This window comes from Aedes albopictus, chromosome 1 (genome assembly GCF_035046485.1).
Source record: "Aedes albopictus strain Foshan chromosome 1, AalbF5, whole genome shotgun sequence".
NCBI lineage: Eukaryota > Metazoa > Arthropoda > Insecta > Diptera > Culicidae > Aedes > Aedes albopictus.
In genome coordinates, this window is record NC_085136.1 from 164,602,805 (window position 1) to 164,630,097 (window position 27,293).

General features: G+C 36.0%; 1 long non-coding RNA gene across 1 annotated transcript; it reads left to right on the forward strand.

The window, feature by feature from the left end:
- The first annotated feature begins 13,851 nt into the window (after positions 1-13,851).
- LOC115268358 (uncharacterized) lies at positions 13,852-26,791 on the forward strand. Its single transcript, XR_009996830.1, has 3 exons — positions 13,852-14,329; positions 14,390-14,437; positions 26,400-26,791. It is a non-coding gene; the product is annotated as an uncharacterized LOC115268358 (long non-coding RNA).
- Positions 26,792-27,293: the final 502 nt, after the last annotated feature.

Consider the following 27,293-nt stretch of genomic DNA (forward strand, 5'->3'; position numbering starts at 1 on the left):
TACGTCATCTGATTCGTAGATGTCTAGAGATGAGTGTAGACTTTCATTTTTTTAGAAAAAAGTTAGTTTTGCTTTATTTTTTAAGGAATTTGCAATGTATTTCTCATTAAGCTGAAATCATTGCTACTAAACAATCAATTGCTAATAGGACTTCCCGTAAATTCGCTGTTTTAACATTTTTGTGGAGCTTTGGTTGGGATGTTATGCAGTTAATCAGAACAAGAAATAGTTGTAAAAAGTTTATTTTATGAGGAAATAGTCGTTTATTGTGATAGAAATCACTTATTTCAAATGAAATTGTCTACCTTTAGGCGTTTAAGAGGAAATTTCAAAATTTTATTTTGCATTTAAAGTAATAAATTCACTAGTTGTAAGATTTTAGACGCGTTATTCGGTTTTAGGAGAGCAAAATTAAGCGGATAAGGAAAATTTCTTTTCCAATCGATGCTTAATTGTATACCGATCAATTTCGCCCCAAAGTGGCATTTCCAGAATTTTGGTATTTGGAGTTGTTTAATTTAAAGTTTAAATTTGTTGAACAAAATTCTGTCACATGGTTCCATGGAGATCCACAGGGTACTGGTTTTACAGAAATTTCTTTGGCAATATATGAACAGGCATTGATGTTATCCGCAAAAGTTGTTTTAAAGTGATCAATTTGACCCCGGATTACGGTACCATTTATATTCCTTCAAAATAACCAAAATATCATTGAAATATGTTTTTCATATGGTGGATTTCTTATAATTTTGAAGCAGCAGCAACTAAGGTATTACTAAGGTATTACGAGTGTCCTCCATAAAAAACAAGTGAATTGTTAGCTTATCTGCATGTATACGCAGATTTAGCAATGGTTGAAGCATTTTGTATTTAATCAAAATTTACTCAAAATAGCAAATTCGATGTTGTAATCGATTCGGGGCGAAATTAACACTGGCAGGTATGAATGGATGTACGCGCGTTGCATACTGTTAGGCGTTTTAGAGAGTTTGAAAAAAAATCTATTCTATTCTATTCTATTCTAGTGCTTGCACAGCCAGTATTGAAAAGCATCCTGGAAATATCAAAATTTCTTCTGATATTTTCTTGTCAGCATTAATATTTGCAGCATATCAGAAATGATGTGACACAAATATTAAAACGGCCAGGCCCACTGTGCAGACTAATGGATTGGAAGATAATTCAAAAACTTAAGGCAATCAGGTTATCCACTTATGAATAACATGATTGACAAACCTTTTTGAATTGAATGAAGGAAGAAACGGGGACAACCGTACCAACCGTTTCGTTTTAGGGGAATGGTGTTTGGACATGAGATCGTTGGGAGTGGTGCTGCTAAGAAGGTTAATGCACACTCCGTTATAGTTGGCATTTCTTCTTCTGGGATGGGACACAGGCATTTCTCCATGTGCCCTGGCTTCAAAGCCTAGGCTTAAGCGCCATTACTCGCTCTCTGAAACGAGAAAAAAGGATACTGATCCCTTCCCCGAATGTACAGAATACAAAATAATAAGTCTAAAAACAACAAAAATAGAAAATTGCTACAATACCCATTCTTTCAAAGAAATTTGAAATGATCATTTCAAAAAGCCATATCATGATTTACTCAAATCAATTTCTTCCTGAGCCTGTTGGATCTGACGATTACCACAACGAACCATAAATGCAAGATGAGTCCTATTTTAATTCGCTTGTATTTTTTTAAAGTTATATTTCAAGTCGACACTCATGATGACAAATTGTACTGAACTGGTGTTGTAAGAATATTGAAATGATAAGTATACTTATAAACAAATGCAAAATAAATTTTACCTCTGGACCAGGGTAGAGGCTCTGGTAATAGTCTAATACTTATAAAATACTGAAAATAGGATAAAACCGTTACTGTCCTCATCCTATCCATTGACGTTTGATGCTCAATACCGCGGATGTATTGAACCATGGTAATAAATATACATGTATTGTACCAAATGCTACATCCTAGCAGGCCGATATTTATCTGGTGGTGTGTTTGGTGCTTCAGGTAGATTGTCTGTCTAAAGCATAATTTCACCCCAAACCCGGTGTACGGTGCACAAAAATTGGCCATATGACTTATCAAATTCAAAGAATTCCCAATGTATGCCAAATTTGTAATACATAATTATATAATGGTTTGATCTCACCAAATCGATGCTTTTTCCCGGAATCCATAATTTGAATCATCTTCATCCTCTGCCTTATTTACGTCCAATTGATGGAATCTTGGACGGAACCCATAGCACTTCTAATCACCATTCACTTTTCATTTTTCCGCAGACCACGGTAGAAAAATTGGTTTATCGTATGTGAATGCACTTGCCCTAAGGCTTGCCCACGATTGCCATCTATCGATGGGTCCAATTTAACGCCCAATGTTTTTTTTTTCAAACGCAAACAAGTTCTTCTCCATTTGCTATATTTTTTTGCTCACTCTGAGTTCACGACTTTATCAATATTGTGTATTCAGTTCAAAGTTGGATTATCCCGACTGTTTGTGAAACTGTTCAGAACAGTCGTCGAATATCGAGGGGATCCTCGATGTATTCTACAGAAACCAATTAATCAGCAAATTTGTTCAAGCACATCATTATTTCAAACTTATAGGTCTTCAGAATAACAAACATTAGCAATTATCCTGAAAATAATATAACCTGCATTTATTAAACCTTACTTTAGAACATTTAAAACATTTATTGCGGAAAAAATACTTTCATAAATTTGTTGAGTGATAAACATTGCATCTGAACACCCCCCGACTTCCGCGCCAAAAAGCTGGCGGCTTGGCTGCCGGCAACAGCTGATCAGGGTGAACGGTTAGCTGTCCTTGTTCCACCAATTGAATGTTTTTAAAAACGCATTTGCGCGCGAAATCTTTCTCGCTCATTTCTGCTGTCAAATCCGTCACCGACTGTTTCACCGACCGTTTGAAACGGCGACTGTTTCGAACGGTCGTGAACAGTTTGGAACTGGACGGTCAATAACTCTGTTGTTTTAACTGTTCCAAATAGGTCTTCATTAAAACTCGCGTTGTTTAACACTAATACGGCACGCGAACATTTCACCGGCAGAATCCTCGGCCGAATTTTCAGTTTTCCAGCCAAAATCTAATTGAAACATTGCAGGATTCACTTTTTAACTAGCCATTTTTATCCCGATTGAATGACACGCGGAAAAGAAAAAAAAATGACAGGCGATTCCAATAAGCAATGGTTATGTTAGGTCAACGTTTAGGCACCAGATTTTCCGAAGCAAACACAAGCACACGCGACAAAACGGGGAAATAACGACGAATTCCGGTATCTTTGTAAAATAGTTTTCCAATTCGGCAGGCCTATTCAACAACAACGCGGAATCGAGCAGAGAGTTTGAAAAAAAAATCAATCCGATTATTTTAGCTTAAAGTTTATTTAATTACTTTTGATGTTATGTAAACTCGTCTAAGATGGAGTATTAGGGGGATTAGGAGCATAATGGACACCCTAAGCAAATGAGAACGTTAGGCCTGTATAACAGAGTAATTTTTAACATATCATCAGTTGTCTTAAAACTTTAACTTGTTTCCTACGTATTTCAATCATTTACAGCAGGAATAATGCCTTTGTTGTGAAGAAATAATGAATTGTAAACCGTGTGTTTTTCAGGGATGGCAGGAAAGGTACGGGGCGAAATGGACACTCATCGGGGAATAATGGACACCCCTGCATATTTTATGCTAATTCTTTGATTACATCGACCAGTTAAGTAATTTGCCTACGGAGATCAATACCACAGATATAATACTCCTTCTTAGACGAGTTTACATAACATCAAAGTTAATTAAATAAACTTTAGGCTAAAATAATCGGATTGCTTTTTCCAAACTCTTTAAAACGCCTAACAGTATGCAATGCGCGTATATCCATTCGTAATTGCCAGTGTTCATTTCGCCCCGAATCGACTACAACATTTTAAGTAAATTCTGATAAAAAAATTACTTCATCCATTGCTAAATCTTCGTACACATGTAGGTAAGGTAACAATTCACTTGTTTTTATGATGGACACACTTGATGTTGGTTGATTTTCGACCGTCTTGATTATTAATTTGCTCAAAAATGATCATTACTCCGGAAAGAAAAAACAACACATCTTGAAAATTTCACAGAATATAAATTATGAAATTTCCATCCAAACCAAGATCCAAACATATTTATTTTTTTTTAGATTTTTTTTGTAAATAGTATTTCCGACTTTTCTAACCGATTTTCCTCAACAACAATTCATTAAATTCTGAGAACCTTTGTACCAATTTGTACGATGATAAAAAAAAAACCTTTAGTGAATCCCCTCAGCCGCGTTTTTCTTTACTCCAAACTCAAGTCACTGTTATTTCGATATATTTCAGATTAAAACCGTTCTAAAAGTTATTTTCGTGGCAATGGTCCACAGCCGAGTTTATGCAGATGTTTTAAAATATTTCGAAGTGATGGTGAAAGTCTTGAGTGATCCAGACTCAAATTTTGAACTAACGTTGAAGCATCTCAACTATGACGAAGCAAACGCATTCATGCAGCAAGCTAACGATTGCGAAGAAAAAACGTTTGAGAAAATGATCGATCCAATTTACAAGCGGTCGCCGTTTTTAAAGATGCCAAGACAATTTATAAAAACGCAATTGATGGTAAAACGACAAAACAAAATCAAAATTTTACTTTGGAGTTGCTGAAGCAGTACATGGCACTGGTTCCTGTGTGGACAGCCATTTGCCATTTACTGAAACCATCCTCGCACACAGAATTCCCAACGAAGTTTCGGTTCAACACCAACAACACAGCGTAACAAAAATTAACTTCTTGTCTGTCTCAAGAGCAAACTTATGTGTCTCCGAAGGATTTTGGGCCGCTGAATTCGAATCCGGGCTCAGATTTGCTCTAACACGTCACAATTTTGATCTATACCTCAATTTATAGGGCGAAATATGCGATTTTGGGCTTTTTTGACTGCAAGCCATTAAGCAAGGAAATATTTTTTTTAACAATCAAAAGGATAATTGGTCAATTAACATCTAAATTAACGACTTATGCAAAATATTTCGTTATACCAAATCAAATTTGATAGCTTTAAGCGATTTATGATAGGTACGACATTTCCCATACAAGTCACCCTCCAAAAGTTGCATGCAAGTTTTCATACTAACATAAAATGCTTAAATCTATCAAATTTGATTAGGTAAAACGAAATATTTTGCATGAGTCGTTAATTTAGATGTTAATTGACCAATTAACCTTTTGATTGCTTAAAAAAAATATTTCCTTGCTTAATGGCTTGCAGTCAAAAATGCCCAAAATCGCATATTTTGCCCTATAAATTGAGGTATAGCTCAAAATTGTGACGTGTTGGAGCAAATCTGAGCCCGGATTCGGATTCAGCGGCCCAAAATCCTTCAGAGACACATAAGTTTGCTCTTGAGACAAAAAAATGTTGCGCTGTGCAATATAGAAAGCGTTTGGTGTGAAGAAAAGGAAGCATTAAGATCTGCGGTATTGGATGTGGGGAAACTTCCGATCCCAGTTGATCGCTTTGTGAGGGCAAAAAAGGATGAAACAAGACGTTACAGAAATGCCATCCTAAAAAGCAGACTGAACTGCCGGCCGAAAAGCTATACCTAGAAAGCCAATTGCAAGTGATGTTCCAAAAAGCAATTCGGGAATGTCAGAAAAGGATAGAGGCTTGCAGCAAAAACCTAACCTCATCGAATTCTCATACGATTTGTAAACATACGATTTGTGCAAGCTCATATAGTAAATTCCGAATGGCAGTGGAAACGAGTTCCCAAGCGAGATCGTCCACGGTTGTTCGACAGAAGTGTGGAAGACATCGAACTCAAACCTTCAATTATAACCTTTATTGAACTTAAAACAAAGCTTGATTCAAACGCTCCAGGAAAACAATATTTCATTGGTAGACTGGTCTATCGAGAAAGGATACATTTACTAGATATTCTGGACATCCAATGCTTGGCTGATCATACGGAGTCTATCGTTGAGTCGGCTTTAGCTGCAGTGGGAATGGACAAAAAAGACACGTACATGTGCGAGTTCCATGAAGGGCGCCAGCTAGGGTATTGTACCATTTGGGCAGGTGTACCTATTTTGGGCACTTGCTGCTATAACTAAGTCAATTTCAAACCGATTGATTTTAGTTTTTGTATAGAGTTAGATACTGCACGTGCCTAGCTCTGTACAAAAATTCAATTCAATTCGTTTGAAATTTACTTAGTTATAGCGGCAAGTGCCCAAAATAGGTACACCTGCCCAAATGGTACAAGACCCTATATGGATTTGGGCTCTTCGAAAATTTCGAATGGATAGCCAAACTTCGGCGCAACATTTAAAAACAGTGGAACACATATAGAGGCTTGCAGCTAAAACCTAACCTTATCGATTTCTCATACACGGAGAGACGAAACTACCCAAAAATGAGTTCTTTCCACCCAACTTCGGGGTTGCGTGCGTCAAGCCAATTTTGAGTTGATGGAACCGATGTTTTTGTTGGGTTGTTCCCGCTTGCTTCCATGTGAAAAAAATACCTAATTTTAAGTTTTTTCCACCCAACCGAAATTTTGACTAGGTTGTATTCACTCAAATTTGAGTACTGTGCTAGAAACTCAGTGTTGGCTTGGGGAACGTTCAAAAATTACGTCCAACATTTGGGGGAGGGGGGGTCTAGAAAAGTGTGACAGTACGTGTATTGGGTATAGGAAAAGTGCGTGACAGAGGGGGGAGGGGGGGTCTAGAAAACCTAAAAAAACGATGGACGTAATATTTGAATCTTCCCTTGACGCACGGAACTGCAAAAGTTGGGCTGCTTCTCTCTTCACTCTCTGACAACAACAGAAAGAGCGCATGAGAAAGGAGATGAAAAATAACTCAAAATTGAGTTTAAAAGTACCTAATTTTGAATTTTTCAGTTTCTCCGTGTACGATTTGTAAACATTGCCCTCAGATTTTTTTTTTTTTTTTGAGAGCAAGGACGGCTTAAAGACACTATGCTAAAAACACGAAATCTGATGATTGTTACTGATGATGATGATTCTCGCATCATGACGATGATGCATCCGAGCAATGCCTTTAAAGCGCGTTTGACAGGTCTCCTGCTCGATTGGAATGACATTGACAGTAAATTTGGAATTCCAATTGGAACATTTCGTGTCTTTGCATATAGCGTCTTTAGGACGGCTCTATGGGCCGATGCCGTCAGTGTGCAAGCGCTCATTGAAGCACAAGAAGGTGATTGTTCCAATGGACTTATCCACCGATGAACCAAATTCATCGCGGTCCGAGAATTTTGACACTAGAGCGGGGTCTGTTCCAATCAGAATCGTCCAATTCTGATTGGAACGGCCCCGCTCTAGTGTCAAAATTCTCGGACCGCGATGAATTCGGTTCATCGGTGGATAAGTCCATACTGCATAACAATCACTTGTATCTGACATTGGTTGATTTTGCAAAGAAGAGACACTGAACAAAAATTCCCGCCAAAAATTGAATGAAAATGGCCTCATCCGAGCCCCATGCCTAATATAAGATGATTTGAAGACGGTGCTCATTCAATCGACGATTTAACAGAAACAAAATAGAAGATATGACAATCATTCCAAGGTTGGTATTATGGTCATACAATTGGCTTCTTTAGCGGTGTTGAGATAATTTCATATTCTGAATCTGCATGCGAAACTGAGCCGAAATCCAAATTTTCATGAATTTTGGTGCCCAGGAACCTATTTAAAAATCAATTTGAAGTTTGTATGGGAGCGATTTGTCGAATCACCCCTCGTCGCATTTTGTACTGGATGGAGCTGTCAAACAGTTACCCAGCTGTCAAAAGGTGATTTCAAAAAATCTCTATGAAATTGATTTTAGGTACCAAAATAAAGTTCTAAAAATCTGAAAAAAATCATAGTGGCTCAGAAAAAGGTGCTCTTTCGTATGAAATCAAAAAATTTATATATTTTTCTTAATTTAAAAACCCAATTCAAGATCAAAACAAATCTTGGTATGGATGATTGTTATTCAAAACTCGTTCAACACAGCGGATGCATTATGAATGAAAATAATTTTAAAAATTAAATATTGCTGGTATGGGAGAGGTCAATAACTCTGGATTCAATTATTTTAAAACATTCTGGCAAAAAAAAAATCACAACCATTCCAACTAACTTGAGACATACAATTTTCACTCAAACTAGTTGGAGCGGTTGTGATATTAGATTTTGCCAGAATTTATGAGAAATCACAAAAATTGTGTAAAACAAAAAAAAATCAGAAATAATCTTTTTATTTAATTACCCTTAACATAACTATAATCCGACATTTCAAACATGGCACTCTCACTACAATATTTTACTTATGGAATTATCGCTGCAATTTCCTCCTTCTACAAAGCGGTGCCACTTAAAACGGCTTGCCACGGAGGCTCTCTGAAAACAAAGAGAAACAACTATCAATATTATACATTTAAAAAAATAATCCAGAGGAACTCACCAAAACGTGTTAGAATATTTATCAAGAGACTACTTCTTGTGGCTTTGGACTATTTTAACTGTAGATTATTTTTTTTCTAACAGAGATGGGTAAAAATAGCGCGACAACAGCAAAATGAAAAGTGGAACAAAAATAGAATGATTTTCGTAATGGAGATAACACGAAATATATGCAGCTTATTTTAAAACTATTATCATTCCAGAGATAAACAAAAAAACTGTCATAATCATTTTGAAAATCATTCGATGGTAATTGTCATTCAATTTTAGGAATCAGCGATTGAGTACACGGTTGAATGAGGATTCATTTGTTGGACAGCGGGGATTTTCGTTTGGTAATTGAATAATTTTCTGTATGAGGCACAGAGGTAAATGTTTTCCGATGGTTTTGTGATGATAATCATTCACAACAAACCTTAAGCAAAAAATCATTCATTAATTGTGTCAGTTTTAATTTCATAACAGGATGATTTCTATATAGTAGAAGGCAGCGAAATCATTCTGCTGCAAATTCATTCATAATTCGGATTCTGCGGATCTGTATCGCATTGAATAACAAATCATTCTCCGTACGGCGGGGGTTTTCGTCCAGTGGAGGCTGGAGCTTTTCAACTCCTTGAAAACAACAACGTCTTTGACAGCGCAAGGAGTATTCAACCGGTGGATGGACGTTTTGTCCTTTCTGTGTGCAACATCTAAATCACTAAAAAATGTGAAGAAAAATCAGCACACTTGGACATACGATGACATTCCAACAACACAACAAAATGATGGTTTCCGCTGCAGCATTTTTGTTTTTTATTTTGCGGAGCAGCTATTGAATGGAAAGATTTTGTTTTGCAATAAATTGTTCAGAAAAGAATTTCATTACTTGGCACTCATGAAAAAAAAAGTCAATTAACGCTTCGTCTGTTGTTTATGGCAAATATGAAGCACCAGTATTTTCGGCTCCGTAAAGCGTTATACGCGATTGAACCTCAAAAAAATGAGCTAGAAGCACCAGTATAATGACACCGTTCAACACTAAATTTTGTTATGGGATGAGAAAAAAAATAACATGGGTTTGGGACCCTAGAAGTGTCATAGTGAAAGAATTTTTAAAAAATATTTGACCGGGCCTTCACAGTTTAAAACCGAAGTTTGTATGGAGAACTTGGGGTGTTCAATTGATATGCGCATTAGAACACGCTGTGCATATATTTAGGCGTTAGACAATAACGAAACCAACCCAAATACCGAAAACGCCTAAAAATATGCACGGCACGCTCTAATGCACATATCAATTGAACACCCCAAGTTCTCCATACAAACTTCGGTTTTAAACTGTGAAGGCCCGGTCCAATATTTTTTAAAAATTCTTTCACTATGACACTTCTAGGGTCCCAAACCCCTGTTATTTTTTTTCTCATCCCATAAGGGGCCGTCCATATACCACGTGGACAGAAAATTCATGGTTTTTGACCCCCTCCCCCCTCCCCGTGGACAAGCGTGGACTTTTCATTTACCCCTACCCCCCTCCCCCAATGTCCACGTGGACATCCGAAAAAAAAATGTTTTTTTTTAACATATATTTCCAAAATAAATGGAAAAGTTAAAAGTTTTTAATTACGTTTTCTTTTTCTTCGTGAACATTGCCTTAAATATAATTAATAATAAAATAATAATAATATTAATTATTTTTTAACAAAAACATTGTTTTTAATTGAGCTTCAAGTTTATTGGAATGTGATGGGTTTGATTCCCACTCCAGTCGGTGAAAATTTTTCGGAAAATTGCTCACTGGATCATACATAGAGTATAGTCGATACTAATTTATATTGCTGAGATTTAGATTTCAATATCCTATAAAAACATCTTAAATTTAAGGAATGCCCCAAAAAAGTGTTCGAGATAAGCCTGCAAACCTTTACATGTATTTTGAAACTTCGAAGTAATTAACAAAATTTGATATTAAACTTCGAGAAACCCAAGCAGAACTTCAATGAAAACTTTCTAACTGAAACACCAACATTTGCATGGTCTACACTCCAGATTATTCTTCGATGAAAAAAAGTAAGGAATCAGAAGTTGTCATAATTTAAAACAATTTAGTCGATGAGACAATATTGTGATTTTATTTCTTTGAAAAAGTTACGTCCAACTAAAAAACAATGTTTGGTAAAATGAAATGTAAAGAACTGTTATTGAAGAAAATCTCATCAATAATGCGACATAATTCGTTTCGTTTGTAAATCTTTCTTTCTTAATTCTAATGTCAATGTTGTCCACGTGGACATTTGAAGAACCCCCACCCCCCTCTCCGTGGACAAGCGTGGACTTTTCTCAAACCCCCTCCCCCCTCCAAGTTGTCCACGTGGTATATGGACGGCCCCTTAACACCAAATTTTGTCGAGCAGTGTAATAAATAAGCAGTATATAGATACCCCATCAGATGATTACGGCTTCAATTCCTCGTGGTCTGATCGAGGATCTTTCCCGATTGAACATTTTCTCGACTTCCGGTGCATAGTACATCATTGTACTTGCCATTGCCAATAGGGTAAATCATGTATTTTGGTCCCCTAGCTTCCATAGAAAGCAATTGATTATTTTGCAAAGTTACTAATACGCTTATAATATGATTGTATTTTGCGTTCCTGGTGACAAAAACCTTAACAAAAGCATTTTAAGCTGAGAAAATCACAATTTCCAATCGCCTGTTAGAATTGCATTTTGGACACCGAATGTATGTTTTGGACACCCTCACATACATGTTAGGGTTAACCACAACCCCCCCCCCCCCCCCCCCCTAGAGCCAAAATTTGTGAAACAAATTTTCAGTGTAAAGCGCGTTGCGAAGAAAAATTTTTTCGGCTGCGCCGCTATTTTGAAACCACAAACACAATTGCTCACTACTGTTCAAAATGTAAGTGTTAAATCAAAAAATGTATCATTGACCATTGAAAACCCCTCCCAGAGACAATTTCTGGCTACGCCACTGGACTGGGAAGTGTATGTCATCTTGCATACCTGTGCATTTGAGGGGTTTTAGTGAAACAATTTACATTTTCGGTAATTTTGAAGTAAATTCTTAATTGTTAAGCGTATATTCAACAGGTCATCAGAATAGGGTCTACTTGATCCAATAATCGATATTGAGAAGTATCTACTTTTATAGTGGTTTCGTAGCGCGGTTTCACGAACACTAATGCAAATCTACTGGTTGAAAATATGCCCATTTGATTTTGCTGGGAACAGCTGATCTTTGTTTACTATTTTCAACCAGTAACTCAAGAGGTGTTCGTGTAATGCAGCGTGTACGTACACGCAACACTACTAAAAGCAGAAACCACTATTGGCTTTCCGGAACAAGACATACATCGCCGTGCCTGTCCAAATTATATTTTTTACCCTATACATCGCAAAACATCAGAAAAAAAAGTTAGAATGTAACGTTTTCATACATCATCAATATACATCAGGGAACGTCTGAATCTTATGTTTTTTTACATCAACATACATCAGAAAAACGTTTAAATCTTACGTTTTTGTACGTCAAAAAACATTTGAAAACGTCAGGTTTTGATGTTCTGGATAATATTCTTGACATCATAACACATTTGATTTCGTGATGTATACATTATGTTACCTTGCACAAACACATCTGAATCGTAATGTATGCTAATGTTCAACAACAGAAGTACATTAAAACTTGATGTTGATGTACACATCAAAATCAAATGTCAGGCTAATGCAAATTTTTATTCGGGTTGAAATTTTGATGTAAGCTCCGTTAGCCTACGGGTTCAACTGATTCTCAAATACTAAAATGGATAATAGTGTAAGTTTCAACCTCGTGACTGATGATCGTTGTATGTATATTGAAAGGGGCCGTCCATATACCACGTGGATAGAAAAATCATGGTTTTTGACCCACTCCCCCCTCCCCGTGGACAAGTGTGGACTTTAAATTGACCCCTACCCCCCTCCCCCAATGTCCACGTATACAAAACTAAAAAAATCCCTTTTTTGATTTTTTGAAAATGATTTTTTTCTTGAGCAATGTTTTATGTATAGTTTAAACTTAATGAATTACAAATGGTCGGCGTTCAGTCAGAGTGGACCACGCGATTTTTTGGGCAGGTAAAGATAAGCGAAGGAATTCCATAACTCTGAATTTTTCGATGTTATTTTTTATGCAGATGCTTCATTTCATAAAAGAATGATAGTTTTCCAAAAAAAATAATGCGCTTGATTTGATATCCTAAGCCTTTGCAGGATATTTTCCCAAAATCATAGAAAAACAGATGGTCCAGTCTGACATAACGCCGACCAAATATTCTGTAGTTTTCGCAATAGGTACAAATTATAATTTATTTTTTTAATAACAAAATAATTGCAAGGGGAAACACCCTTTCAGTGACTTCTATTCAAGTCTTCTAAAAGAAGTACAACATTATTTTTAATTGAACAGAATGTTTTTAAATCGATGATTGTCATAATTTGTTGAGAAAATTTCTCCAAAAGGTCTTCCCATTGTGGAATCCTCCAGAAATTCTGCCGGATATTCTTTCAGATGCTTTACTGGGAATTCATAGTGAAATTTTTTAGGGTATTCCTCAAAGAGTTTCACCTAGAATTCCTCAAGAAGTTTCACTAGTGATTTCTTTAGAAACCCCACTAGGATTTCCTCTTAGGATTTCGCTGGGGGTTCTACGGGGAATTTTTTCAAAAGTTTTTCCGGAAGTTGCTCCGGGATCTTTCTTAGATAGGGAATTCCTCTAATAGATCCTAATTCCTTTAGGAGATACTATTGGGTTCACTTTTCACCCTAGGATTTTCACCGGGAAATTCTCTAGGAGTTTCACTAAGACTTCTACCAAGATTTACTCTAGGATTTTCAGTGGGATTCTGCTGAAACTCTATTGGGGTTTCTATCGGAAGTTTTCTTGATGGTTCTTCCAATAAATTTTGCGGTAATTCTACATTCTTTTCCGGAAGTTCTTCTGTATTTTTTTCAGGCAAATCTTCCTGAAGTATTACAGGAAATTCTGTCAGGAGTTTCTCTCGGAAGTTTTCCAAAAGTCTTCGTAAATTCTTCTTAATTTTTTGCTCTGGTTTTTCTGGAAGATCCTCCGCAAAATCTTCAAAAGTTCCTTCGAAAATTCCTGAGGGAACTTTTGTGGAAGTTTCTTCAGAAAATCTTTCGAATATTTATTTTCCGGGACATTTTTTCAGGTATTCTTCTAAAGAATACGGGAAGAAGGCAACTCTCATTCAAGGACTGCAACACCTACGAATTTGTGCGACTCGCTTGATGCTAATACCACCGACGAAGATACAGACGGAGCAGTAATCGTTTTTTTCGGTACCACTTTCGTTTTCACCCTTTTGCAAGCCCCTCTCGTTTTCTGTAATATGCTTGCGTTGGTTAACCCCTTGAACGGGCGAAATGAGCGAACTGTCAAACGAGTTGTCAACAACTTTGCATGTTTACATAATATTGAACGATTCTGCTGCTTGAAACACAGAAAATCAAGGTGGCCGGGGTAGAATCCTGGAACACCGGGAAAAAGAACCTCCGGAGAGCTTCGATACGGCTACGGGGGGAACGACTGAAATTTTCGATCCAGATAATATTGCGGCATTCTTGGAGAAAGTGAAGCAGGATGGCTGGGAGCGTATCTGATCTGATCATGTGCGACGGAGAGTTCGCAAAGAACTGTGACTGGCATCATCTCGAAGCTGCTGTAGTTGTTTGGTGCTGCTGGCAGTGGCGGTGAACCGACCAGAAAACGCTGTTGTGAAGGTAAGAATTCCCTATTGGGAGAATTTACTTCAATTGTTTAAAACTAATTTTATTTTCAAGTGTTTGATCTGTACACACCGTTAGTGTCGACCAGTGGAACCAATTGTGGTAGGTATACGACATCATTCTCCGTGCAGTTAAAACCCGGAATTTTTGGACTAGCGAAGTTGGATTTTTCTCCAAATACGTGCGTCAGACCTAACTTCGGAAGTGGTGCGCTGTATAGCGGACCAGGTTTACTATACACCAGCGTTTCTCAAACAATGAGTCGTGACCCACTGGTGGGTCGCGGGCTGAATTTCGGTGCGTCGCGAAAGCTTCAGCGATGTTGTACAAAAATGTCTAATGATATTTTTTGATAAGTTTCAAAATTTGCAAAAACTTTCATAAAAACAAGCAGAGGTATTTGAAGAAATCATATTTCTCCTTGATTCTTAATCGTGATTATTATCAGTATCAGTCCGGAGTGTATCGAATATTGAAATTACTTTCTGTGTTCTGGAAACGATTCTGATAATAATAATTTCCAATCGAATTTTAATATGCTGGATAAATTTTGCATTTGTCTCGTGTTTTTTAGAACAAATGGATTCAAGTTGTTATTTACTTGAAGTTTCAGTTTTTTTTTTCAGTTAGATTCCCACGCCACGTTCAGTAGTTTGAATTAAAACAAATACTAAAAACCAGCAACAAATTACCTGATTCCGATCGTTTATTATTATCTGTTTATTTTTAACAAACTTCGGTAAAGCTTAACTTCGGTACAGAAAAACTGGACAAACAGCTGAATTTCTGTAATCTGAACTTTTACAGATATCAGAACACCTAAATAAGTGATTAAAACAAAATATAATTTAAATAAGCGAATAGAGGCTGAGATTACATTTTCAAGAGGACTTGTCCGGCTATCCCGCAGTACTTAAATTTTTAAAACTACTCTTGATAGTTATCAACTCGCCGTACCTATAGAAAAAAAAAATAGAAATGCATTTTAAGCTAAACCTGTTTGATATATCTTAAAATTAATGCACGAGAATATACTATGCAAAACGGACGATTTTATTTCCGTTTTCTTGAAAGTAAATTTAAAAAGTTATGCGTAAACGTAAAATTGCCACTACATATGTCTCCAAAGAATTTGTATATATTTTATGCTTTTTATTATTTTTAAAATGTGTAATTTGTTGATATGATACTTAAAATATGTGAAATTTTATTGTGTGGTAGTGAACAAGAATGATATAATTTGCATTAAAAAAATATCTCAAATTCTTAAGCCTACTTGAAATTGAACCAAATTTTTATTTACAAAAAAAAGATAAAGCACTGGAAATAATAAACCTTAAAAATATGTTACATTAAGTTTATGCAGTCATGAAAGAGATAATATACAGTATCGGACAATAAAAATGCACCAAAGCCGTTTTCCCATACAAACTAGTCAACTTTAGATAACCAAATACATTTTATTACTCTCATAAGTTTTGATAGACAAACGTTGCGTGGCACTCATACTTAAAAATATAGTGTTTTCATCTATAGTGCCCTCTATTTTATTTTTTTAAACGTCTATGTAAGGTTAAATTTTGGGAGGGGGCAGAATACATCTAAGAAGACTGGGAATCTCTGAGAAACTTAAGAGATTCTCAGGAATTATTTAAAAATATTCCGTAATGCTACTGATCTCTATAAATGATTGAGAATATTTTCTAAAATTTTTAAAATATTTACCAGATCACTGAAAATTTCTGGTGATCTTCAGGGATTCTCAGGAATTATTAAACAACATTTCCTAATGCTATTGATCTCTGTAAATGATTAGGAACATTTTCTAAAATTCTAGAATACATTTTAGGAGACTGGGAATTTCTGAGAATCTTAAGAGATTCTCAGAAATTATTTAAAAATATTTCGTAATGCAACTGTCTCTGTTAATAATTTAGAATATTTCCTATAGTTTCCAGAATACATCCCAGAAGACTAGGAATGTCTGAGAATCTTAAGAGATTCTCAGGAATTATTTAAAAATATTCCGTAATGCTATTGATCTCTGTAAATGATTGAGAATATTTTCTAAAATTTTTAAAATATTTACCAGATCACTGAAAATTTCTGGTGATCTTCAGGGATTCTCAGGAATTATTAAACAACATTTCCTAATGCTATTGATCTCTGTAAATGATTAGGAACATTTTCTATAATTCTAGAATACATTTTAGGAGACTGGGAATTTCTGAGAATCTTAAGAGATTCTCAGAAATTATTTAAAAATATTTCGTAATGCAACTGTCTCTGTTAATGATCTATATTTCCTATAGTTTCCAGAATACATCCCAGAAGACTAGGAATGTCTGAGAATCTTAAGAGATTCTCAGGAATTATTTAAAAATATTCCGTAATGCTATTGATCTCTGTAAATGATTAAGAATATTTTCTATAATTTTTAGAATATTTACCAGATTACTGAAAATTTCTGGTAATCATCAGGGATTCTCTGCAATCATTAAAAAATATTCCCAAATGCTATTGATCTCTGTAAATGATTAGGAACATTTTCTATAATTTCTAGAATACATCTTAGAAGACTGGGAATCGCTGAGAAACTTAAGAGATTCGCAGGAATTATTTAAAAATATTCCGTAATGCTACTAATCTCTTTAAATGATTGAGAATATTTTCTATAATTTTTAGAAAATTTGCCAGATCACTGAAAATTTCTGGTACTCTTCAGGATTCTTAGGAATTATTTAAAAATATTTCGTAATGCAACTGTCTCTGTTAATGATTTAGAATATTTCCTATAGTTTCCAGAATACATCCCAGAAAACTAGGAATGTCTGAGAATCTTAAGAGATTCTCAAGAATTATTTAAAAATATTCCGTAATGCTATTGATCTCTGTAAATGATTAGGAGCATTTTCTATAATTTCTAGAATACATCTTAGAAGACTCGGAATCTCTGAGAAACCAGAAGACCAGGAATGTCTGAGAATCTTAAGAGATTCTCAGGAATTACGAAAAAATATTCCGTAATGCTATTGATCTCTGTAAATTATTGAGAATATTTTCTAAATTTTTTAGAATATTTACCAGATCACTGAAAATTTCTGGTAATTATCAGGGATTCTCAGGAATTATTAAAAAATATTCCCTAATGCTATTGATCTCTGTAAATAATTAGGAACATTTTCTATAATTTCTAGAATACATCTTAGAAGACTGGGAATCTCTGAGAAACTTAAGAGATTCTCAGGAATTATTTAAAAATATTCCGTAACGCTACTGAGCTCTGTAAATGATTGAGAATATCTTCTATAATTTTTAGAATATTTACCACATCACTGAAAATTTCTGATAATCTTCAGGGATTCTCAGGAATTATTAAAAAATGTTTCCTAATGCTATTGATCGCTGTAAATGATTAGGAACATTTTCTATAATTTCTAGAATACATCTTAGAAGACTGGGAATCTCTGAGAAACTTAAGAGATTTGCAGGAATTATTTAAAAATATTCCGTAATGCTACTGATCTCTTTAAATGATTGAGAATATTTTCTATATTTTTTTGAAAATTTGCCAGATCACTGAAAATTTCTGGTACTCTTCAGGATTCTTAGGAATTATTTAAAAATATTTTGTAATGCAACTGTCTCTGTTAATGATTTAGAATATTTCCTATAGTTTCCAGAATACATCCCAGAAAACTAGGAATGTCTGAGAATCTTAAGAGATTCTCAGGAATTACTTAAAAATATTCCGTAATGCTATTGATCTCTGTAAATTTTTGAGAATATTTTCTATAATTTTTAGAATATTTACCAGATCACTGAAAATTTCTGGTAATCATCAGGGATTCTCAGCAATTATTAAAAAATATTCCCTAATGCTATTGATCTCTGTAAATGATTAGGAACATTTTCTATAATTTCTAGAATACATCTTAGAAGACTGGGAATCGCTGAGAAAATTAAGAGATTCGCAGGAATTATTTGAAAATATTCCGTAATGCTTCTGATCTCTTTAAATGATTGAGAATATTTTCTATAATTTTTAGAAAATTTGCCAGATCACTGAAAATTTCTGGTACTCTTCAGGATTCTTAGGAATTATTTAAAAATATTTTGTAATGCAACTGTCTCTGTTAATGATTTAGAATATTTCCTATAGTTTTCAGAATACATCCCAGAAGACTAGGAATGTCTGAGAATCTTAAGAGATTCTCAGGAATTACTTAAAAATATTCCGTAATGCTATTGATCGCTGTAAATTATTGAGAATATTTTCTATAATTTCTAGAATATTTACCAGATCACTGAAAATTTCTGGTAATCATCAGGGATTCTCAGAAATTATTAAAAAATATTCCCTAATGCTATTGATCTCTGTAAATAATTAGGAACATTTTCTATAATTTCTAGAATACATCTTAGAAGACTGGGAATCTCTGAGAAACTTAAGAGATTCTCAGGAATTATTTAAAAATATTCCGTAATGCTACTAATCTCTGTAAATGATTGAGAATATTTTCTATAATTTTTAGAATATTTACCAGATCACTGAAAATTTCTGGTAATCATCAGGGATTCTCAGGAATTATTAAAAAATATTCCGTAATGCTTATTGATCTCTGTAAATGATTAGGAACATTTTCTATAATTTCTAGAATACATCTTGGAAGACTGGGAATCGCTGAGAAACTTAAGAGATTCGCAGGAATTATTTAAAAATATTCCGTAATGCTACTGATCTCTTTAAATGATTGAGAATATTTTCTATAATTTTTAGAAAATTTGCCAGATCACTGAAAATTTCTGGTACTCTTCAGGATTCTTAGGAATTATTTAAAAATATTTTGTAATGCAACTGTCTCTGTTAATGATTTAGAATATTTCCTATAGTTTCCAGAATACACCCCAGAAGACTAGGAATGTCTGAGAATCTTAAGAGATTCTCAGGAATTATTTAAAAATATTCCGTTATGCTATTGATCTCTGTAAATGATTGAGAATATTTTCTAGATATTTGAGGCTTCCTTGAGGAATTCCTGGAGAAATTCCTGTAGAAATGCCTGGAGAATTTTCTGGAGGAACACCTAAGGAATTCCTTGAGGAATCCCTGGAGAAATTCCTGGAGGAATCCTTGCTTGCATTCCGAAAGATATTTCTAGGGAAATTCTTGAAGAATTTTTTGGAGAAATTCGTGAAGGAATAACAAGAGGAATCCTGGAGGATTGTTTAGGGAATTTCTAGACAAATATGACTTCCTGGAGGAATTTCTGAAGGATTTTTTTGGGGAATTTCTGAAGAAACTCATGGATGGATCCCAGGAGGGATTCCCGAAGAAATTCCTAGAGGAAGTCCCGGAAAAGTTCAGGAAGAAATTCCTTTAGATTTCCTGGAGGAATCCGTGGAAGAATTTCTAGAAGAATCCCTAAAGAAAATATTGGAGGAACTGACAATAATTCCTAGAGAAATTTCTGGAGGAATTCCTGTAGGATTTCCATGGAGGAATTTCTAGAAGTGTTCCGTGAGAAATTAATTAACCTTCCAGGACGCGCGCCATCAAGCAACCGAAACTGCACCGCGCTCGCGTTGTATACGACGAGCGAGGTTTTTGGTAGTGTTGTACTTTTTACAACAGCGCGCGTGCTGAAGGGCTAAGGATTATCTGGAGGAATCCGTGAAGTAATTCTCGGAGGAATCCTTGAAGATATTCCTGGAAAAATCCATGAAGAAATTTCTGAACTGCCGGTCACATATGCAACAACGGACAATCGAGAAAATCGCGTCCAAAGTTCGAAAAAGTAAATTGTCTCAACTATGAAGCATAAATGCCGAATCGTGCTCTAACATTAATCAACTTTAAATTTAAGCACTAATTTTTGTTTTAGAGCGATTTTAAAATTTCATACGATTTCCAATGAAACGTGACGTTTATGCGTCCACTTTTCAGAATGTTACAAATCGGCGTTGCATTTTTTCAACAATTTTCGGAACAAACTACCTATTTTTATTTCCCTATATGATAGTACACCATGATACATGGGCTGCAAAATCTCAATATTGCCAAAAATGCACATGTGAAGAATATTTACCAGATCACTGAAAATTTCTGGTAATCATCAGGGATTCTCAGGAATTATTAAAAAATATTCCGTAATGCTATTGATCTCTGTAAATGATTAGGAACATTTTCTATAATTTCTAGACTGGGAATCTCTGAGAAATCTCTTAATCGCAGGAATTATTTAAAAATATTCCGTAATGCTACTGATATGAGAATATTTTCTATAGTTTTTAGTATATTTATCAGATCACTGAAAATTTTTGGTAATCTTCAGGGATTCTCAGGAATTATTTAAAAATATTCCCTAATGCTATTGATCTCTGTAAATGATTAGGAACATTTTCTATAATTTCTAGAATACATCTTAGAAGACTGGGAAGTTCTGAGAATTAAGAAATTAAGAGATTCTCAGGAATTATTTAAAAATATTCCGAAATGCTATTGATCTCTGTAAATGATTGAGAATATTTTCTATAATTTTTAGAAAATTTGCCAGATCACTGAAAATTTCTGGTACTCTTTAGGATTCTTTATGGGATTTATGGGATTCTTTATGGGTGCAATAAATAGGCTGCCGATTTTTATGCAGCAACTATTTTAACACCTTCTCCAAATCCTCTGCTTTAACTAAGCATTCTATATATCAAATCGCAATTACTTGCCACGCATGCACTATCTTGACGTTCCCTTGATCATTAAGGTATATAATGCACCATACTCACATCACACACCTTTTTTAAAATTACATGCACCTTCTTGGTGCTCCTCAAGGTATTCATTGTATCATCCAGGCACCTTATACGCCACAATTGAATTTTATACCATTTTTGTAATTCGCGTATCAAAATAGCATTCCGTTGATCATTTTGAGAATCACTCTACCACCTTGAGAAATCCCTGGGGAATTTTAGGAGGAATCCCTGAAGGACCTTCTGGAGGATTCCCTGGAGGCATTACTAAAGGAGTGCTTGAAAGAATTTTTGAAGGAATCTCTCAAAAACTGTTGGTGGAGTCTAGAGAAATTCATGTAGAATTTCCAGGAGGAACTATTAAAAGAATTGCTGGAGAAATGTTTAAAGGAGTTCCTTGGAGGAATTTCATGAGGAAACGCTTGAGAAATTCCTAAAGGAATTCTTGAAGAATTTCTTGGAGGAATCCATAGAGGAATTCCTGGAAGAGTTCATGGAGGAATCCTTTTAAGCCCTGCAGAAAGTTTTGATAAATACCTGGAGAAATCCGTGCTGTAATCCTAGGAGAAATTCCTGATGGAATCCGAGAAGAAATTTTAAAATATATTTCCGGAGAAATTTCAAGAGAAATCCATGAAGAATTCCAGCAGAAATTTTTCGTAGTATCCCTGGAGGAACTCTCCTTATCAACTCACCGTTTTGCAGCCCAGGAATAATCTCTGGAGGAATCTCTGGAGAATCGCCTGGATAATTCCATGGAGAAATTTTAGAAGAAATACCTAGACGAATCTTTCTTAAATTTCCTAGAGGTTTTTATGGAAAAATTCCTGAACAAAATATGCAGGAAATCCTAGAAGAATTTCTAGAGAAATTCCTGGATGTACTCTTTGTGGAATTTCTGTAAAAATATTTGCTGCTTCCCGGAGCAATGATTGAAGGAACTCCTCGAGGAATTTCTGAAAGATTTCTGGAGGGATTTTTTAGAAATATCTGAAGAAATTCATTGATGAATCCCTGGAGCAATTCGTGAAGAAATTCCTGGAGAATTTCCTGGAAAAAAATATGGAGAACTCCATGGAGGAATCCCTGGAGAAATTTCTCGAGGAATTCCTAAAGTTCCAGGAATTTTTTTTTATAATTTTATGGAGAAATCCGTGAAGGAATCTCTGGAGAAATTCGTAAAGGCTTTTCTTAAGAAATACCTAGAGAAATTCCTGGAGTTATCCCAGGAGAAATTTCTAATAAAATTCCTGGAGAAATTCCAGAAAAAAAACCTGAAAAAAATTCCTGTAGAAATCCATGGAGGAATCCCTAGAGGAATTTCTCGAGGAATTCCTGGAAGAGTTCCGGGAGAAATTTCACTATAATTTTCTGGAGAAATTCGAGGAGAAATCCCTGCAGAAATTTCTGATGAAATCCCTGTAGAAATTCCTGGAAGTATTTCAGAAGGCAGTTTTGGAGGAATTCTCGAAGGAATTCTTTAAGGTTTTTTGGAGAAATATTTGAGGCTTCCTTGAGGAATTCCTGGAGAAATTCCTGTAGAAATGCCTGGAGAATTTTCTGGAGGAACACCTAAGGAATTCCTTGAGGAATCCCTGGAGAAATTCCTGGAGGAATCCTTGCTTGCATTCCGAAAGATATTTCTAGGGAAATTCTTGAAGAATTTTTTGGAGAAATTCGTGAAGGAATAACAAGAGGAATCCTGGAGGATTGTTTAGGGAATTTCTAGACAAATATGACTTCCTGGAGGAATTTCTGAAGGATTTTTTTGGGGAATTTCTGAAGAAACTCATGGATGGATCCCAGGAGGGATTCCCGAAGAAATTCCTAGAGGAAGTCCCGGAAAAGTTCAGGAAGAAATTCCTTTAGATTTCCTGGAGGAATCCGTGGAAGAATTTCTAGAAGAATCCCTAAAGAAAATATTGGAGGAACTGACAATAATTCCTAGAGAAATTTCTGGAGGAATTCCTGTAGGATTTCCATGGAGGAATTTCTAGAAGTGTTCCGTGAGAAATTAATTAACCTTCCAGGACGCGCGCCATCAAGCAACCGAAACTGCACCGCGCTCGCGTTGTATACGACGAGCGAGGTTTTTGGTAGTGTTGTACTTTTTACAACAGCGCGCGTGCTGAAGGGCTAAGGATTATCTGGAGGAATCCGTGAAGTAATTCTCGGAGGAATCCTTGAAGATATTCCTGGAAAAATCCATGAAGAAATTTCTGAACTGCCGGTCACATATGCAACAACGGACAATCGAGAAAATCGCGTCCAAAGTTCGAAAAAGTAAATTGTCTCAACTATGAAGCATAAATGCCGAATCGTGCTCTAACATTAATCAATTTTAAATTTAAGCACTAATTTTTGTTTTAGAGCGATTTTAAAATTTCATACGATTTCCAATGAAACGTGACGTTTATGCGTCCACTTTTCAGAATGTTACAAATCGGCGTTGCATTTTTTCAACAATTTTCGGAACAAACTACCTATTTTTATTTCCCTATATGATAGTACACCATGATACATGGGCTGCAAAATCTCAATATTGCCAAAAATGCACATGTGACAATTATGCTTCCACCGGCAGTGAAGGAAATCCTGGAAGAATTCCTGTAGAAATTCATGGAAGAATCCATGAAGGTATCTCTGAAGGAATTCTTGGAAGAGTTGCAGGAGACATTCCTTTAGAATTCTCTGGAGGAATTCTGGCAGAAATTCCTAGAGGGTTTTCTGGGGGAATTCGTGGAGGAATTCCTGGGGGTATTTCTGGAGAATGCCTGCAGGACTTCATGAAGGAATCCTTGGAGAAATTTCTCGAGGAATTCCAGGAGGTACTCCTGGAAGAGCTCCGGTGGAAATTCTTTTAGGATTTTCTGGAGAAATCCTTGGAAGAATTCCTGGAAGAGTTCCGGGAGAAATTCCTTTAGGTTTTTCTGGAGCAATCCATGAAGGAATTCCTGGAGGAAATCCCTGGAGGCATCTTGCAGGAATGTCTGAAGGAAATTTCTAAAGGAGTACCTGAAGGGATTTCTTGAGGAATTTTCCAAAGAATTTCTGAAGAAATTCATTAATGAATTCCTGGAGGGATTCCCGAAGAAATTCCTGGAGGAATCCGTGGAGGATTCCCTGGAGAAATCGAGGAATTCTTGGTAGAGTTTCTGGAGACATTTCTTTAGGGTTCTTTGGAAGAGTTCAGTGAGAAATTCCTTTAGGATTTTCTGGAGGAATCCGTGGAGCAACTCCTGGAGGTATCCGTGTAGGAAATATTAAAGAAATTCTGGCAGACATTCCTAAAATATTTTTCCTAGGAGAAACTATTTATTAGAGGAATTATTTGAGAAATTTCTGGAGAAATATATGAGAATTCCTGGAGAAATTTCTGGAGGAATGTCTGAAGGAACTCCTCGAAGAATTTCTGAAGGAATTTCTGGAGGACTTTTTGATGATTTTCTGAAGAAATTCATTAATGAATCCCTGGAGAAATTCTGGAAAATTTCCTGGAGGAATCCGTGGAGGATTCTCTGGAGAAATTCCTCGAGGAATTGCTGGAAGTGTTCCTAGAGAAACTCCTTTAGGGTTTTCTTGAGGAATCCTTGGAGGAATTCCTGGAAGAAATCTCTGAAGGCATCTTAGAGGACATAGAGGGATACCTGAAGGAACTCCTCGAAGAATTTTTAAAGGAATACTTGGAGGAATTTTTTGATGAGTCTCTGAAGAAATTCTTCAATGAATCCCTGCAGAATATTTTTGAGAAACGTCTGAAGAAATTCAGTAATGAATCCCTAGAGGAATTCTTGGAAAAAATGTTGGAGATATCCGTGGAGGATTTTCTGGAGAAATTCCTCGTGGAATTCCTCCAGGAATTCCTGGATGAATTCTTGGAAGAGTTCTGGGAGACATTCCTTTAGGATTATCTGGAGAAATTCTGGCAAAAATCCGTGGAGGAATTCCTAGAGGATTTTCTGAAGGAATTCCTGGAAGAATTTCTGAAGTTCTTCCCCGAGAAATTTCTGAAAAAAATTCTAGAGAAATTTTAGAAGGATTTTCTGAAGAAATTTATGGATGAAACTTTTGGGGAATTCCTGAAGAAATTCCTTGAGAATTTCTTAGATAATTTTCTGGAGAAATCCATGGATGAATCCTTGGAGGAACTTCTCAAAGAACTCCTGTTAGACAACTGTGAGTAATTCCTTTAGGATTTTCTAGAGGAATCCGTGCCGCAATTGCAGGAATCCCTGGAGCAAATATTCGGGAAATTCTGCCAGACATTCCTAAAGGATTTTTCCTAGAAGAAATTTCAAGAGAAATCTCTGGAGAAATTCGTGGTGTATTTGCTGAAGGAATTTCTGTAGGAATTATTTGATAAATATCTGGAGAAATATATGAGGCTTCCTGGAAAAAAGTTCTGGGGAAATTCCTGGAGGATTCCGTGGAGGATTCCCTGAAGGAATTCCTCGCGGAATTTCTGGAAGAGTTCACGGAGAATCCGTGGAGGAATTCCTGGAAAAAAAATCCCTGGATGCATCTTGGAAGAATTGCTTGAAGTGTTTTCTGTGGAACTCCTAGACTACCCATGATCGCATATCAGTCCTATCTTTGCTGGGTTTCCTATTCATATGGGACAATTATGCGATCATAGGCAGTAGAGGAATTCATGCACGCATCCGTGGAGGAATCTCTGTAGATTGCAACAAGGATTGCGATCTAAATTTTCTATCAAGGAATTCTGACTCAATCTATGAAGTTTTCTCTCATTCTAACATCACTAATTGTCCAAGATTGGAATTCTTCCATATAACGACATTTTTTTTTTTTATATAATTGATAATTATCTGGATATTTTCCATTGTATGGGATACGTTTATAAAATACCATAAGAGTCGAGATAATGACTTCATATTAAAGTTTCGCATTGCCTTGAAATCATCACCATCCCAAGCCTTCTTCAGTACTTGGCGATGTAGGCACCACTGCATGTTTAAACCCCTTCTTCGGAATTTATATTGCGTGTAATACCATGATTCTATTTTGCACCATGATCATATATTGCACCATCATTGTAGTGCCCCCCCTAAGCAAGAACCCTGCGCACGCTAGTGTCTCTAGCCACTGTAAAACCCCTCATGAAGTTTGGATTGTTCACATGGTAGGTGCCTAATACGAACTGCAGACGAATTCAAGAACTGCCGGAGGCCTCCGTCCCCCCTGCCTCGTAGGACAAAATATTTAAACAAAGATCAGTTAAGGGCACACTACCTGTATAACTTTAGTTGAATGGGGAAACATTAAATAATAGTATTTTTATGCCTTTTTTTAGCAATTCATAAGCATGCGCATAAGCACCGTGCAGGAGAACGGTGTGTGGCGGAGAAGAATGAACCACGAGCTCGCTGCACTTTATGGCGAACCCAGCATCCAGAAGGTAGCCAAAGCCGGAAGGAGACGGTGGGCAGGGCATGTTGCAAGAATGCCGGACAACAACCCTGCAAAGTTGGTGTTTGCTAACCATCCGGTTGGTACAAGAAGGCGTGGAGCGCAGAGAGCACGATGGGCGGACCAGGTGGAGCGTGATCTGGCGAGTGTTGGGCGTGACCGACGTTGGAGAGCTGCAGCTGCAAATCGAGTATTATGGCGGCAAATTGTTGATTCAGTATTATCATGAATTTGATGTTAACTAAATAAATGAATGAAAGCATGCGCAAAGTTAGAAACAAGGCAATAAAATAGTTTTTCTATTTTAAGTATTTTTTGGTTAATATTATGATTTTTTTTAACATTGCAGACTCAAAGAAGGATCATTAGTCTATCGTATGAGCATGTTGTTCATGATATTATTTGTTTGTTTGTATTTTTTATAACGATTAGAAATTTGATTTTTCCTAACTGCGCAAAGTTTGGTGCATACATAGTATCTAGAAATTTCAGGGAACATTGGAGTAAAATACATTGGCGTAAATACGGGGGGTCTAGGGAGGGCTTAGACCCCCCTAGAATTCGAATAGCCCCCCCTAGAAGATCTTCAAATTACACTGCGAAGCCTCCCTGGATATTGAAGTTGGCTCTTAAGCCCCCCCTAGGCATTTTACCTAGTGACGCCAATGGAAAATATGTACCGTTATTATTTGACAATATTTTTAATAGGTAAAGTAGGACAATACATTGCCTGTCCTACCCAAGAAATGTTGTGCGAGATACATGTACCGTGGGGTGC